At 36.2% G+C, this 17,197-nt stretch overlaps 1 long non-coding RNA gene across 2 annotated transcripts in view; it reads right to left on the bottom strand.

Moving 5' to 3' along the window:
* Positions 1-17,197, bottom strand: part of LOC129210939 (uncharacterized) — a 447,576-nt gene that overhangs the window by 304,940 nt on the left and 125,439 nt on the right. For both annotated transcript variants that reach the window (XR_008578673.1, XR_008578674.1), the window contains exon 3: positions 9,645-9,732. This is a non-coding gene — a long non-coding RNA (uncharacterized LOC129210939). The remainder of the gene's footprint in view (positions 1-9,644; positions 9,733-17,197) is intronic.

Here is a 17,197-nt window from a genome sequence, read left to right as displayed (position 1 = left end):
GCATAATGTCCCGTATCGCTTATGGATTCAACACTAGTGTAACTACATTAATTGGGCTCTCCCATCAGCAGAAGCAAGTAGCTGCTGTTATGTTCAAGCCATCTCTCTGCACAACACTGTCAACTTGGGCATCAAAATATAGGTTAAAACAACAACAAAGTAATTTTTTTTAATGTAATTTCTAATGTGTAAAATGAATTAGTTACTTTTACCCAGCTTGGTTTGTTTTTCTACACCTCCCGCAAGACCAACAGATTAGTGTGACAAACGATGGATGGCCACTCCATACTTTCTGTGTTTACTGTACTGTATCACAATTACACGAACATCTGTGCTTGAAAACTTTGCTTTTCTATTGTCAGAAAGCACTTCCATCACGAAAACAAAAAATTGAGCTGGCTTATGAGAGGCAGCTGGTTTGTTTCTGTGCATACAGGATTGCTGAATGGGAGACAGTAGCTGAATAACCCCTAAAGAATTTTTTAGACTAATATATATGGTATTTAAGTTTCTTTTGTTATGTATTTTTTGACCATTCTGAAATTATGTCTTCATAGCTCATTAAAAAAGGAGCCCAGGGTTTTAAGGATGCTATTAGAACACCTGTGAGAACACATGAAATAATTATAAAAGCATATATAAGAATTTAAAGGCAGTAGATACCATTGCAATCACCAAAGTTCTTACAAGTTTCTAGTAACTCAATGTCTGGGAGAGTATACATCTAAACACCCATTTGGTCTTAAAGTTTTCAAAATAGTTAGGAGGGAAGAAGACCTCACATAAAAGACTTACTGGAAATTACAGAGCTAATATATAAAGTGTCTAAACTCTTTTTAAAAATGTTGGGAAACTAAAAGCAGAGTTAACTTTGCCTATCAGCAAGTCTTTAGTAATGTGCCCAATCCAGAAATTTAGATTATAAGAAAAAAAAAGTTCAAACCAAGACCAAACACACATCAGTGCTCAAGTGGTGCAGACCACCACTATTTTAACAATTAATTTTAATAATTTTTGGAAAATTACTGGAGCATGGAGAATTTGTATTGTTTTAGATATAAAGACAGCTGGTACACTTTACCTTCCTTTTACACGTAACATCAATGGGAGGTACCAGTGAGAATTAACTGAAAAATAGTGAAAATAAATTAATATAAGGGAACAAGGCCTTGATTTTGACTGTTTCCAATGTTTATTGCCATGCTTATAGTTCACAGAGTAATTTTGGTACTTTCTAGCCCTAACAAAACATCAGATTCAATTCCTCTTTATCAATTTAGCTTATAAAATGAAAAGCATCCTTGATTTATGCATCCTCATCCATAATCATCACTGAAAAATGTAAATATTTTGTTGATGGCTGTCTATGTTGATGATCAAATGAGACACTGAAAATGACATCTTATTTCCACTGCCAGACCAACGTATCCTAGCAAGAGCAGCAAATAAATTGTTTTCACCGCAATGAAGTGCGACAAGAGAAAAACTAAAGGGGAACAAAAGTATGCAGCCATTGGTTTTATGAATTATCTCAACTACTGAATGAATTGTTTAAGGCTAAAATCTTCATGTCTGAGGAACAATGCCAAGAAGATTAGTATAAAATCAAAACACTGATATAAGATTAAAATATCATACGAGTTTCAAATGCAACATTGCACCCGCTTCACAGTGCAAGAGTTAGCAGGGGCACTCCTATCTAGTTCTGTGGCTTTTCATCCAAGAGGACATCTAAATATATCTGATAGAGGTTTTTTTGAGGAAAAGCAGAACTGCATAACAATGAAATTAACAGGTTCAGTAACAGAGCAACACTTGCTCCTGACAAGTAAGCAAACCCAGGCAAGCTGAAAGCATCTCCTCAACTTCATTCTTAGGCACACCTTCCCCCTTTACAACTCAGCCTTCATGCAAACAAACACACCTCTAGAAAAAAGAGGAAAGTCATATATTTAGTGAAACACAGTCTGAAACGTCTGCTTTGACCAAAGTTAAAAGTTTGGTTTGCTTACTTTCTGAGCATTTTAAAATCAATTTATTTCACTTTTTTTCCATCTTAACATATGTCATCGTTCAAACAAAAAGTAAAGTCATTCTGAAAGTGTCTAAACACATTTTCCAAAATAATCAAAGGCAAACATTTTTTACATAACAAAAACAAACAATCAATTAAAAAAAAAATAATCCCCAAACCCCACTTCTTTTTGAGCCCTAGATTGAGGTGCTTTTTTCCAGGCACCATGGCATTCTTAGTTCAACCTGTCTTTGCGAATATATGTCTGTAGTATCATGGTAGGATTGCTAATTTGATTTGGCTACCTATACATGTAAACGAATGTCTTCGTACTGCTTCACATCCAAGGACAGCCTTGGATATGCCAGCTCCTCCAAACACAATAGCCCCCCAGCCAGCACCGAGATCCAAGTTGCCCACACTTCCCACTCCAGTCTCCTCCCTTTGTGCCTTCCACTTCTGTCAGCTACTACTATCATTTTGCAGCCACTGTGACGATGAGCTACTCTGTTACCTCTCACGTGCATATTTATCTTTTGGTCCAACTTCACAGGTGTATACATGGCTTTGTACATCTCCCTCAGCAGGCAAGAAAGCTATCTGTGTTCTTCCTTTAGATGTATGCATTATTGGCAGAAAATCCCCTGCTAAATGATCCCCTATTAAATGTTCTTCGTCATCATACACTATTCCTCTGCTCACAGTTGCCTTTTGCCCCTGGGAGTACACAGGGCACCAGTTTCCCCTAGAAGCTGTCTAAGAAAGGGTAACAAGTCTTGAACCTGTAACTAAATCCACACACAGCTAAGGCCTGTGAATTCTCTGAAGTTTTGAAAAACATTCTAGAAGAGAGGCTGTTCTGAAAGACAGCAGAGCAAGGGAGAATTTTTGTTATTTATTTATTGGACAGTTATGCTGAGTTTGTACCTTTTGGTGAAGATGCTTTAGCTTGGCTTATCCTGTTACAGAAATTTCTTTAGTTATTCCAAAATCAATTCAGTCATATCCCTCCCTTGCAAGCCACTAGAGCAGAGAATGGAGTCCTGGCCTCCAGTATAACCCTACAGGCATGAATAAGATCCTGAAAGATTACGTCAGTCACTGCCATTTGAAAGTAAACAAAAAGCAAGCAGTACATCTTGGGGCGGGGGGGGCAAGCCAAAACGCAGAAACACTATGAAAGTACACCCCCAGAGTCCTGATGGGAGCTGTTAAGAGTTCCAGCCTAGAAGATACCTTAATCTATTGAAATGTCCCTACCTGCACACACTAAATTCATGTGTGAAACACTAAATATGAAAGATCCTAATTTTGAATGACACATGATCATACTGTACTTCTGCACAGAATGTGTAAGAGCAGCTTAACAAGATCAGTGCAATTATAAAGTTCTCTACAGTGGAACTAAGGTTATTTTGCATTACCTTAATTTATTTTTTAATGTGTTTTGCTCTTTTGCTTCCTCTGCAGGCATAGATCACATTCTAGTTATTTTCTGCAAAGGGTTCATTATATTGTGCTTAATAACTCAGAGAACCTGGCAATTTTAATAGCAAATATTTTTAATTCTTAAGCATAGCATAAATGAATACATGCATTTCCCAATACATGCATTCCTTCAAAAAAGTTGAAATGCGAAGCACTGATCTGCACTTGAATGTATTTTTCCTTCCTCTCTCCCATTGTGTCTTTGCTCTCTAAACAACACAAAAGAATAGGCAGAAATCACACAGGCACAGCTGGATTTCAAATAACCACATTTACCAGGTAGGTACAAATGTGCACACCTAGGTTCATATGTGTGCTGCTGTTCTAGCTGGTTTCTGGTAGCTACTGCAACAAAACACAGTTCCCAAACTATTTAAAAGGCCCCCAAACTATTTTAGCACTCAATTCTCTTTCACTCAATAATTTAAAATGCCATAATATTTCAAAGCACTGGAGTCAGAATTGGTCTTATCACTCGCACTACAAAACACATACAGAAAATTACTCCAAACCACCACAGCAGCACGACAGTTCCCAGTGACATGCGCATTTATTTTGCATAGATCCAGGAAGATAATTCTTAAAGCCACCTTAATTTGATTTTAAAAGACAAATGGATGTACTATGTAGTTAATATTCTTTTTTTTCCTAGAAACATACAAATCATGACAAACTTTGTCAACAAAGATTTCACTGGTCATCAGACACAAAAAAAGGCAAACAGGAACACATGACCTTCTATCATGCTTTATTTGTTTCCCTAAAGCTGGTTCAAGTTACTTATGATCACATTTACTACATCTCTTCCTTAACTTGTGAAAAGAGCGTGCTTACAAGCAAGACAACATCCACAGTGTTTCCCTTTTTGGAAACTGCGTGAAATGTTCACAAAAAGCTACTTTTACTGCAAAAGACAATGTCTTTTTACAAACTCCCTTGTACCTTCATATGCTGTTTCTCCAACCCTTGATTGTATTTCTACCAGCTGTTGCCCTAGTGATTTTGCAGATGGCTATATGGGCAGATGGACTGAAAGTTCATACTATAAACATGCAGCAAAGGAGAATCCATGGCTTTGCACTGCTTCAGTTACCAGGATCTGCAGAGATGTCAAAGACATGTTATTCCCCATTTGGCAATATGCTTTGATTGCTAATTAATGCAAACAGCTTGTTGTCTACAGTAATACACAATTACTTCTCAGTGACCAAATGGCTTACAACAATTTCAACAAGCAGTTCAGGAGCCAAAAGCATTCCATAAATAAGATGCTGACACCAAGCTTGTGTACTTTTACTTAAAGATGTAATATTATGGCCATCTGGAAAACTGTTTATTTAATAACATCCAGCAACATGGGACTTGCCACCTGTTAATTGGCAAGTTATCAGCAAAACAGGTAGCCAAAGGCATGAGTGGATCAAGCATTCAGGGGTAGGAATGAAGAGAGAGACAGAGACTGACTTATAATGGCTTCTTTTTTGGGCCACTCATTTTTGAAAAAACAGTCCAATTTCTATGGAAAATCATCATGGAATAAATCCAAGCACTGGAAAGGTATTTCACTGCCTCAGTGAGAAACAGACCTCTTTTCTTTCCATCTTTCTTGAAGAAAGCAGAAGGGGCTTTGGTTAGAGTTTCCAAAATGAATGCATGACAAAAGCCTAAAGCTTGGACCTACTGGAAGCTCTGCAGACCTACCGGTGATGCCATTTATTGAGAACATGGGTGGCTCTTCCTCTCCAGCACACATCAAACCATAGCAGTATAAAGAGACACTCAAACAAGTTTGACAGTTTAGAGCCACTCCATGAGGTGGCAGGTGAATGCTAATTGACTTTCTAGAAATTTTTCCCCTGAGGTCAAATGTTTTCTGAAATGGCTGCCCTGTAGTACACACATCTGAAAACAATCCTTTCAAGTGCACAATGCATGTTCTGTGCTCACAGCCCAAACAGTGTTCCAAGCACAGAAATCTTTTTACAGAACTAGATAGCCAGAAAATGGGATACAGCACAGAATAGAGCATGACCTGGATTTTTCCATTTAATAAACACATATTTAGGATCTAACATATATTGCATCTGTACAGAAATCCTGTCTGCAACCAAGTTAGAGGAAAGAACCCTGCCAGGATTTTAGGTTACATTTGTAAGTTTAAGTGATTAGAGAACACATCCACCAACAGCTTCTGTCTGCATTCCCATCGTGCCACTTCAGTCTTGAAGCTCTAAAAACAAATCATATAAACAGCAAACAGCAGTAAACAGGGCAACGTTATTGTATCCAGACTTGTCTGTCTTGTCTCTCAACAACAAACCCATTGCCACAACAAAACAACTTTTCCTCCATTCCTGTAGCTGCACTGGACTACTCTAGTTGAGGAAATGCATTGATTCTTGAAGACTAAAACTTTCTCTAGAGCCAATGCAGACCTCTCTGATGCTGGTAACAAGTAGTGAAAGAACAGACCTAGTGCAGTTATTTTACCAGCACAGTGTCTGCCTCCTGTCTTAAGCCAGATGATGGCTTGATGGGATACTGCAAAGTAGGCTTTGGTCACCACTGATGTTTGGCATTACAGAAGCCGCACAGGTACAGATGATAACTTGCATTTTCCTTGTAGAGTTATATACAAAAATATAATATGTATATTTTAATTACATATTATTTTCCATCTAATACACTAAAATGCAAATGCTGGAATTTATTAGACTTCTTGCTCTGAACAGAGAATGGGAAAGTAGATAGCTGAAAAGGAAATTATCAGTTTGGATATATTTACTTTGAATATTAACATCACACTGGAAAATGTTTAAAAGTTCAAAGTAGACAAAAATGCTGGAAGGTTTTCTTTTTCCATAGATCATCTTATATTTGCTTATTAACAGTAATTCTAATGGCTGCCATGCTTCTCTACTCTTGCATTAAGTCTGAGATTCATGCATACCTTCTGCTTCCAGGATCACTGCCCATCGTAGTAACTGTGACAGTACCTAGCACATTTAAACTGAGTTAAAGGTAATAGCACTACCTGTGAGTGAACACGTTCAAAACAGAATCAGAAAAAGCTGCTATAATGAGGTAGCATGTGTAGAAATAAGTTTTGGCGGTTATCCTACAGGATTATTTAGTGTGTTGAAATTCCTGTTATTTTAAAGGCTTCCAAATAATGAGACAGAAATCAGACACAGAAATTTAAAAAAAATCATGTGACATTACAGCAACACAAATGTTTGCTTTATATGCTCTCATGCAAACTTAATATTTCTAAATAATATAAACTAATAATAATAATATATAAATGAATAATAAATAATATAAACTAATATTTCTAAAATTTCTAATATTTCCCTGTTATTTCACACATACTATAAAACATCTTGGATCACAATATATGCATATATGTATTTTTCAGAAGTAAAGACACACTCATGACTATATTCATAGAGTAAAATAATGAAATAAGAGAAACCTTACCATAAAAAAAAAATCATAAAAATAATGTAAAGCTAATTCACACAAAAGTTACCAGCTTGGCAAGAAGGAACATCTTGGAACTACTGGGTACCATCAAATTGAATTTTCAAGACGTGAACTGTTCATCAATCCTTACTCTGACTAAAGAAACAATTATTTTAGATTTCTCTCCACTTCACAAATGCATATAAAAAAACAGTAAAGAAAGAAAACAATCTTCAGATAAGTTTTCAGTAATACTACACAAAGCAGTTTTTAAAAAGGAAGCCCACATAGATTTTTCAAACCCACTAGGCTTTCAAATATGCCACAAATACCAGAAGACTGTTATAAGGCTCCAGCTCTGGAACCGCCACCCTCTAAAAACTTTCTGTATTGACATATTCCTTTTTAAATGCAGATTAAATATTGCATTTTTCTATACAATTAAATATTTCAATTTCTATATAATTATCTATAGAGCACTCATCCCTGCACAATGAAATTTGGAAAATTTTTTTAACTGCTCCATACTATGAATGAACTGGATACCAAATTATGATATGGGGAGATGCAGAAATCACATGGGAGAGATTGCTTAGATACCTTTCTCAATGTTAACACCACATCAGATAGGTAAGGTAAATATAAAGAGGAAGCAATATATGATTTAATTGTGGCACATTCTCAACATCAAGTAGTTCTGATCTGTATATGCTTTTTACCCCCCCACACTTTTCTATAAACATAGGAACAAAAGTTTGTACCCATAGATCATGGAGGATAACCTTCCCCCCTCCACACACTTTTCATTTCTTTTTAAACAGTGGTTTTCTACTAATGGTAGAAACACTTTTCCACTGCTTGTAACTGTTGACTGCTGTCTGTCAGCCAACAAAGCTGAAATGATAACATGCAATTTATGTAACCAATTTCTTAGTACCAGTGACCAACAGTCAAACATAGAGTCCAAGAAAAATCCACTGCTGTGTGAAACTGTATTTGCACAGAGTATGAGTTAATTAATTATGGTTACAATCATTAAAAAAAGAAATAAAAATCAAAGTGTATTTGGTTATAATTTCTGGGCAGAAAGTGGCGTATGTGGCAACCGAAAAATTAGGATTAAATTATGATTCCACAGCTTTAAACAAATAGGCCTTACTGAAAAAGAACATATACCAAAGCAAACATGCTTTCATAGTGGCAATGGTCAAATATATCACTTGCACAAAGTAGAACAAAACTTTTCCTGCAATTTCTAACCTTCCTCATTGCAATCATGAGCAAGGCAATCTGAGATGCTGCTGACATACAGGAAGTTCTGAATCCCTAATCCAGATAATGCCATGTGCATAGTTTTGAAGATGCCGCTACCTGTAGTGGCATAAAATATCTGCAAGATGTACAAACAGGAATTTGCAGGGCTCAGTTATCCACAAAGTTGTATTACATACACAGATGTAGCTTTAAAATACTGCTCAAACAACAATCATCACAAGGGGAGACGACAACACTGCATCCTACAAAAAGGCAATCTGCTTAATGTAATTCTAATCCTAACCTGATTTCCTACCTGCTTCTCTCTACAGCCACAAATGTTTCTCTATTTCCTGTTAGTAGCCCCAATCTAAGCACCATTTTTCACCTGTTACTCATGCCTTCATCAATATCTCCCTTCTACCACAAGTACTACATTTCCAGTTGCCTTGTCAGTGGGGCTGAGGTTTTTTTCTAGTCTACCCACCACACTTTTGTTAAAAGCATTATTCCCTCCTTTGCTGTGTCTCGTTTAAACATTCAAACTGACAGTCTATTAGGTGTTCTGGTGGCAGCTTCTTAAGAGATTGAGGCCTTTTGTGTGTCAGCCCCCTGACACACAATCTACATGTAGCAGGGAAGTGACAGACACAAAGAATCTCTTGAAAATTAGAGAGAGCAAGAGACAGATTTGTTCTGAAAACATGGCTCCTTTGGAAATGGAGTTGCTGGCTCTCAGGGTAAGGCAGCTATTTGGATTGCCCACACCATCAGCATATCAGGCAGTTCAAGGGGTGATGGATCCAAAGCAGGTGTGAAGGAGTTTTAACTTTAATGATCCTTCTTGTATCTGAAGACATTGTGATGGGGGTTCCCTATCATTTCCCTGTGCTGCTAGTGCTGCTTCCGCAGATGGCAGAAATCAGAAACATCACCTGAATTATCAAAAACTGGAGGAGAACAAAAGTGTTTGGATGCCATGACAAGGCCAGCAAATTGTATAAAAAGATCCTTATTAAGTAGCATGAAATTGATTATTAGTTTGATAACATAGAACTCGAGCAGCTTATTCACGTTACCTACTTCTGCAGCTAAGACACAGAATGGATAGAAACTCTACTAAAGGAGCTTTTACTTCCTTATATTAATAGTACATAATGATACAAACAACAATCAGAACACAAATGATGGCCTCAACTCCATAAGACCTATTCTTGTTGATGATAATAATTTCTTGACCTTCCCAAGATTTATGATCATTGCTATTAATACCTTTTAAGACCATCCTACTATAATTGTTTATCTTTGACCATATCTAATAAAAATTTGTCCTTCAACCATTTCTATTAATAGGTATGATGGCCTAGATAAAGGAATTAAGAAAGAATAAGTTTAACTGCATTTATCTCAGATGTCTACTCACCCATCTACACAAAGCCCAGATGTTGGAAGTTATGGATGAAATTCATAGCTTCACTCCTATAACAGATGTCACAGAAGCCAGCTTTTCCCTACACAGAAAGAAAGAGCACTGATTAAAATAAAATATTTACAAAAATTTAAAAAAATCAAAAAGGACTGGAAGTCCCAAGCTCAGTCTACTTCACTCTTTCAATACGATTGGAAAATTGTGTGTTAATGATCCTATTTCAGAAATGTAAATGATATTTTGTAACTTGCACTGGAACTTACTCTAACATTTACCATTGCAGTATTTACTATCATGAAACAGATTTTTACAAAACAAATCATGGAGAAAATCCTGTCATAGTCAGTCAATACATAAAAAGAAAGAAATCATGCATCTGTTGTTGACCTTTACCTTCTCTGGCTTCCCCTCCTCCCTGTCTTTTTTCTCCCCTTCTCTCCTCAGTGGGAATGGCGGATCACCAAGGGATAAGGGACAGAAAAGCTCTCTGTCTTTCACCTACCACATTCTTTCCTCATACACTGAGCAGCCATTTTTCTTTTAAAGACATTTCTTTCCTACTGCTGAAAATTCATACTGAGAGCTCTTCTCTTGTCTAAAGTAAGTTGTTCTGTCTTTTTTCTGGGCAACTGTAAGGTTCACTCTTGGAAGTGCCTTCTATTTATCTTGTTCACTGAATTTCCTGCCGTTTCAGTACAATTATTATTATTTGGGTTTTAACAGAAATTCAGTTCCTTATTACTCTTATTTTCACCTGGGCCCTTACTGGCCCCAAAATTCATCTCAACACTACATTCCTCAATGTATTTACTTTTTCTACAACTTCTTAATAAGTATCAAAGTCTCAGATCAACATATAGTTGTAGATCATACTATCAGCTTAAATATATATCTGCAGTTAAGGATTTTCCAGAAGTGATTCACTAATCAAGAGATTAAAATCAACATTGATATGTTCCAGCTCCTTAATTTACCTGATCCCTCAAACCATTATTTTTAATTGATGTTTCTATACATTTATACAAAAGTTGTTATCTGTGATTGCCAACTACCGTGTAAGACCTTCTTACTAGCCTACAGCCCATTTTATAAAGTTATAATTTCACTGGTTAAGTATACCATTCATCTTGCCTCTCTATTAAATTCACTGACATTTTGAGCACCATGTCTTCCATCTCCAACCAAAACATGTCCAAAAAACCTGCTGAATTAATCCAATTTTTCCACAGATACATCAAAGAGCACCGAGCAAAGTGAATCTCTCCCCTTAATTCTGCACTACTGGCAAATGAAGGGATGTTGCCCTCAAGAAACACTTGACTTTTTGAACTATGGAGCCACAATTGTGTTATCTTAATAATTTTAATAGGCACTCTAATTTCTTTTAATCCAGACTTTTCCTTGAAATACTTCCCTTTCTTAAGGCTTTTAATAACCACTCATATTTTAATACCCTTGCTTTCTGCTGAGCTAGCAATTTCTTGTTATTCTCACATGGCCCAGGTGAAAATAATGAAAAAATAATCTACTACAAGATAAAAGTAATTGGGTAATAGGCATTAAATAAGTAATTCAAGGATTATTATTATTTAACCCCATCTATGGCTCTATACTTTAATACAATTTAGTCTGTTTCAGAAAAGAAGAATCAGTGCTTTCAAGAAACAGTAATCTAGAGACAGACTGCAAAATCTGTTTTAAACAAATTTGTGGGTTTTATCTACATTTTCTTAGATTCATTCGAATAATTTAAAGTAATCACTGAAAGCATTACACGGTTTCTTGTCTTTAAATCTGTAAGCATCCATGTGAGGGCTTTAAAAATGTTAGATCAATTGCTCTGTTGAGAAAAGGGATTTTATCACTTATTGTTGTATAAATCAAAAACCAGTAACTTCCAGTATACTGCACATTTCATCAAAAAAATCAACACACTACATCCTTCAGCCAGAAAGTCACTGCATTAATGGCTCCAGCCATCACTGAAAATTCTGAGATCAGTAATCAACAGACAACATAAAATGGGACAGTCTGATTTTAAAGACTACCAGTAAAACTGAATTATTCCAAAAAGCCTTATTATTTTCCAGACAGTTATGCTACTAGAAGTGGGATTAAAGCTCTTTCCATAGCCAAAAGCCAAGACTTGGTATTATGCAACACCTTAGTTATCTATAACGTGTCACGCTGAGCCATTCATCCAAGAATATCCTTTGCCTCCTTTAGGGTGAGAAGTAATTTAACCTCAGTACTAGCTCATTTCTCCCAAGATTGCCAGTCTGGTGAGAAATTACAAGATTAGCTTTACAATGAGAACAAATGTGCATTAGACAGAGGAATTTAACCCCACCTTCACCCTAAGGCTGATATACAACACTAAAGGAACAGAGTTTTTCTCCTAACCTATTGCAGTTTGATAAGGTGAAGTATCTTATTTGCTATTAAAAGGTAAAATATAAGTATTCTGGGTTCAGCAGTGGAGGATTAAATACCTTATTGACAATCTTTTATTCCCTTAATATACTATTTCACTGTAATGGCCAAAATCATTATGCAGGAATACACTCTGGGAGTCAACTTGTGTAATTCAATATCCTTCACTACCGATGTGCTATTTCCAATCTTCTTTAATACTGTATCTCTCTCTAAATCCTCTTTTGAGGACATAATTGTTCATTCATTTGGTGAGAACAAATCAGTCTCATACACAAAAGCCTTAGTAGGGATAAACATCATTGTACAGTTAGAACTTCAAAATGCTTTTAAAACAAACACATGCAACATCAGGCAGTATTTTCACAGTGCTGAAGAGAGCTAACAATACAAGTCAAACATTAACAGGTTTGTGCCATTATGCACCCTCATTAATATAAAGTACCAAGTAAACCAAATTTACCTGGCACTGTTCAGTTGGTTTTTTGTACTTATAGCCAGTAGTAGGATTATTAATAAGTGCTTGGCTATGACTACACCACAAGGAAATATTGTTGACTGGGCATGGGACACGAGAAACTAAAGTCTTTTCCTTACAGGATTGAATAAAGCTCCCTATGTACTGCGAAGCATTAGGCTGAATCACATATAAAGGGTCAAAGGCTTCATTCCTAGTGTTAATTTGAGGCGAGACTGAGGTAACAGTTTTGGATCTCTACACCTACAGGGGGGAAAATGACTTCAACTAAGTGTAAGCATTTTTCTGACCCCAGGGACTTCAGAGGTGAACACATATAGAATTCCTACCCATGTCTACTTCAGACTTTGGTATTTTTATTCCATCACCGTATGAGCTGAGCAGCCTTTGACTCAAAAGTGAAAGAATACTTCAGTCTGGCAAACTACTACTGAATTCAGGTGAACAGAATGATCAAAGTGAATGAGTGAAATTGGAGATACAGATTTATTCTCTGTTCAAGCTAAATGCAACTCAATCTCGAGTCACTTGATGAGATGTGTTCAAGGAGTGATTACATCCCAGCTAATCAGAAATAACAAACACAATATACCAAATTTAAATCATCATTCTAGCTAGGTTAGCAGAGAACAGGTGAGGAGCCCAAATGCCACAGAAATTATTACATGAAACAATGTTAGGAAAATGGTAAGGAGTTTGGAAGTCAGAGGGCATCTTTTCTAGATATAAATAAACAAAAGATCAAAAGCCTGATCTCTGATTTTCTGATTCACAACATTATTCAACACTTGATCTTATGCTAGTTGAATATGAAATGGACTTTTCTGACATTTTCCATAAACTGTAACTCTTTTCATTTCAGAAAGACTGGAGTTATTTGGGTTTTTTTTTTTATTTTTCTCCTGTTAATGGTTTCCATTCCATTAGCAAAGAACATTCCTGGACTATTTGGCACTCCACAAAACCTCAAGAAAACCATGCAGGTTTCTGACAGAAAGCAATCTGCATTGAGACAGAAGTTCAACAGCTCTGATATGTTTTCACAAAACTCTTTTGCTTTGATCAATCTGTGTTTGTTAGTAAAAGCATATTTTGTCCCAAAATTCCAAATCAGAAATGGACTGAGCATTTGCCATACTCCATTTAGATATAAAATGTTGCATGTTTTAAAACAGAAAACTGCCTTACAATAAACTCTTCAAAATTTGCCTATGATTACCATGGAATCTAATGTTTCACCTTGATAATATACAATTTTCCATAAAACTTACCATAACAAAACGTTAGTGCTCACAAAGGAGCCTTCAGATTCACCTCTCAGCTTCTCCTTGTTTTCTTTCTTGTGTTCCTAGCGCTCTGATGTTTCTCTTAATTAGTTTGCCAGAAAAGCAACTTTCTGCTCCACAAATACTCTATAAATTATAAATTACTAAATCAAAATCCTCAACACAGATTTGTACTGTCAACATATCTTCCAAAAGCTAAGGCACGGTGGGAATAAATTGCACTAGACATCATAATCATCTTCATGAATAGATAGCACTCACAATTTTAGGTATGTCCTAAGTTCCTTTACTTTCTTCTCAGCGTGCCAGGTGGCCTCTCTAACGAGTACCATGCATAGTACAGTGACAGAAATTGGTGAGATGATGGGGAAAATAAAATTAAATTAAAATAAAATTAAAATCTTTATCTCCTTGGGCTTCAAAATGCCAGTGTGTAATCTTAGTTTCCTGTACAAAATCTTTAACATCACGAATTATTGTATTGTCACCGAGAATTATTGCCACTGGTCAGGGAGTCAGAAAACTATCTACAGAGAGCCATGAGTTCACCATGCAAACCTTTACTTTAAGGCATAGGGAAAGCAGACTCCCTCTAATTTGGCAGTACGGTCACTGATGTCACATTATGAAACACATTATGCCAGTTTGGTGATAACAGTCAAATGAGGCAATTATACTTTCAAAACAAGATACAACTTTAGAGAGGTAGCACAGAACAAAGAGAATCTGCACAGGAGTTGCAAGGAGTTGTTTTAAAGTACAGTGAGTGTTCTATATTAATAATATATCTTTCTATATTTCACCAGTCCTATTCAGTCTTGTACATCTCAAACATTACCCGCTTGCACATCAGCCTCATGATTGGCAACCTGTTTATAGACACCAAAACTGACGCTGAAAACTCCTTATTTACATCCATCCACACAGTCACGTAGACCTGCTTCCTCTTGCCTCTCCTTTTCCTGCAGTGCTGAAATCTGGGAAACATTTCTCTCCTCTTTCTCTCTTTATTGTTCAATTACTGAAGCAAACTTTAATGCCTCATACCTAACTTTATCTCTGATCATCTCAATAACCATTGCGCATCCCACATTGTTCCTCCACTCTGCCCAAATTCCACAGCTCAATTTTCACTTAATACTATCACCATGTTTCATGCCTGCTGACATCTTCCAGTGATGCAATATTGGAGTTGATATTCAAGGTTAACTGGGGTTACAAATAAACTGTGAAACATCTGACCAGAGTAACATTAGAACCAATATATGGAATTAAAGTATTTCTTCACTTTGCTTGGTCAGTACAGGATTTATCATCATCTTAAAATTTAACACTTTTAAAATCAGTGGCTTCCTGTGGTGGTTTGATGGTGAAAAGCTGAACTGATAACTACATGGTTTCATATTCTTGATGGAACAGAAATCTGGCATGTTTCATTTCTTCAATTTTCAGCCAAATAACAACTAATCAAAAAAGACCTGAATAATTAAAACAAAAGAAACACCACCCCCCAAAAAAAACCCCAGACAAAACAAAACAAAAAAACAACCCAAAACCAAAGAAAAAAACCACAGGAAAATATTTATTCCACATCTTCAGCCCATATTAGAAAGATATCCCCTTTTGCACAAACTCTGCATTGGTACTGGACAAAAGCTACTCAGGGATCAAATTGCCAGGGTGGACACTATAACAACGACATTACGGTGGTCTCATTCTCTCTGGAATTTGGATGCGAGACAGAATTAAGAAGAAACTATAGCAATTACCTGGCTCCCTTCTCAAGGCAGTCTTGTTTGGACATGACTGGTTCTACTTTAATTTTAACCTTTTTTTATCATCCTCTCCTTCGGTTTATCTAAAACATTACGAATTGGTGAGAGCAAGCATAGGAATGTGCTGAATTCACATTTAAAACACCTTAAAACACATTTGACTTTGCAAAAAGCTGAGATATGACTGACATTTTCATATCTGTTTTTGTCATGACAGAACTTATTAAAACAATCTAAAATAACACTTTAAAAGAATAAAGAATTGAACAACTCTTTTGCAACCCCGTAATCAATTTGTAATTAAATCCACACAGCATACCACCTATAATTTTGTTATACTTTCCTATGTGTTCTTGCAGGTGAAATAAACAGATTATTTACATGTCTATAGAGATTGTGTGTCTTCTGTCAGTGGGGAACAGTATGTGATACCTTTCATTTTCCATACAAGTGTATGTGCAGAAAACTAACTAAATTTTGAGGAAGTGTAATCTTTCTTCATTAGTAGGAAGATCCCATGAATCTCTCACTCTTCTCACAAATGCAGAGTGCACAGTAGGGGCTAATAATGAAAAAAATTAAACACACAAACAATAATTAAGCTAATATCTAGTGTTGCAGCCATTCTTTCTCTATTATATTTCCAATAGAGTAGTCTTGAATCTTTCCTGTGCACAACAGGGCAATATCTAGTGTGAGGCTATACGTTCATGTTCTTTTATGCCTTTTGGTACAAACACATATGGTGTAATAATCTTTTTATAGAAATAGATTTGGTTTGGTTTTTTTTTCCTCAGTCTGTTAAGAAACAAAGAATGGCACCACCTAAAGCTACTGTGGGTTTTCTATGAAGGCTTAAGTCCAAACACTTACCACTGAGTCTGCCGTTTGTCTAGTGCTAAAGCTACACTGTAATTTGCTGTCACAATCTCAAAAAGTGAGAATTATAGAAACGTAAACAACATAAACACTGAATTCCAGGGTCTGTATGATACTACCTAAAGTTACAGGCACCAACATAATAAAACCACATGCAGGGAAAATGGTGTCAAAGTTAAAAAAAAAGTGCAAAATTTTCACAGGAAGATTAGACATTAGTCTACCTCACCCAAGAATGACATGAGTTATCAGTTAAAGCCTTTGCCTCCAGATATAACTCAGCCCTAATAGGTATGCTGTAGTCAAACCACTGAGCTAGCCACAAGTGCCAATAGGTAAAGTCTATCTATAAGGCTGTGGAGAATGCTGGCCTAGATGTAAAGGTCCTTTGTGGTCTTAAAAGGTCGGGATTCATGTTATTGTTGCAAATAAAAATCACAATGTAAAGTGGTATTTAGTTCAACATGCAACTTCTCTGTAAAGTTAATCTGAACTTCTCCTCTCCAAGTCTACACTGCTGTTCTATGGTAAGAAACCTAACAGTATGTTTCAGCATAACCAGATCACGTGAACAAATGATACATCACATTCTTTCCAGTCCTGTGGTGTGTCCAGAAATGTAGTAACACAAAGATATTTTATAGCTATTGAAAAAATAACATCATTTTCTCTGCCACTGTAGGAATTCTCCACATG

Source organism: Grus americana, chromosome 10 (genome assembly GCF_028858705.1).
Source record: "Grus americana isolate bGruAme1 chromosome 10, bGruAme1.mat, whole genome shotgun sequence".
Lineage (NCBI taxonomy): Eukaryota > Metazoa > Chordata > Aves > Gruiformes > Gruidae > Grus > Grus americana.
This window is presented reverse-complemented; position numbering and strand designations above follow the sequence as displayed.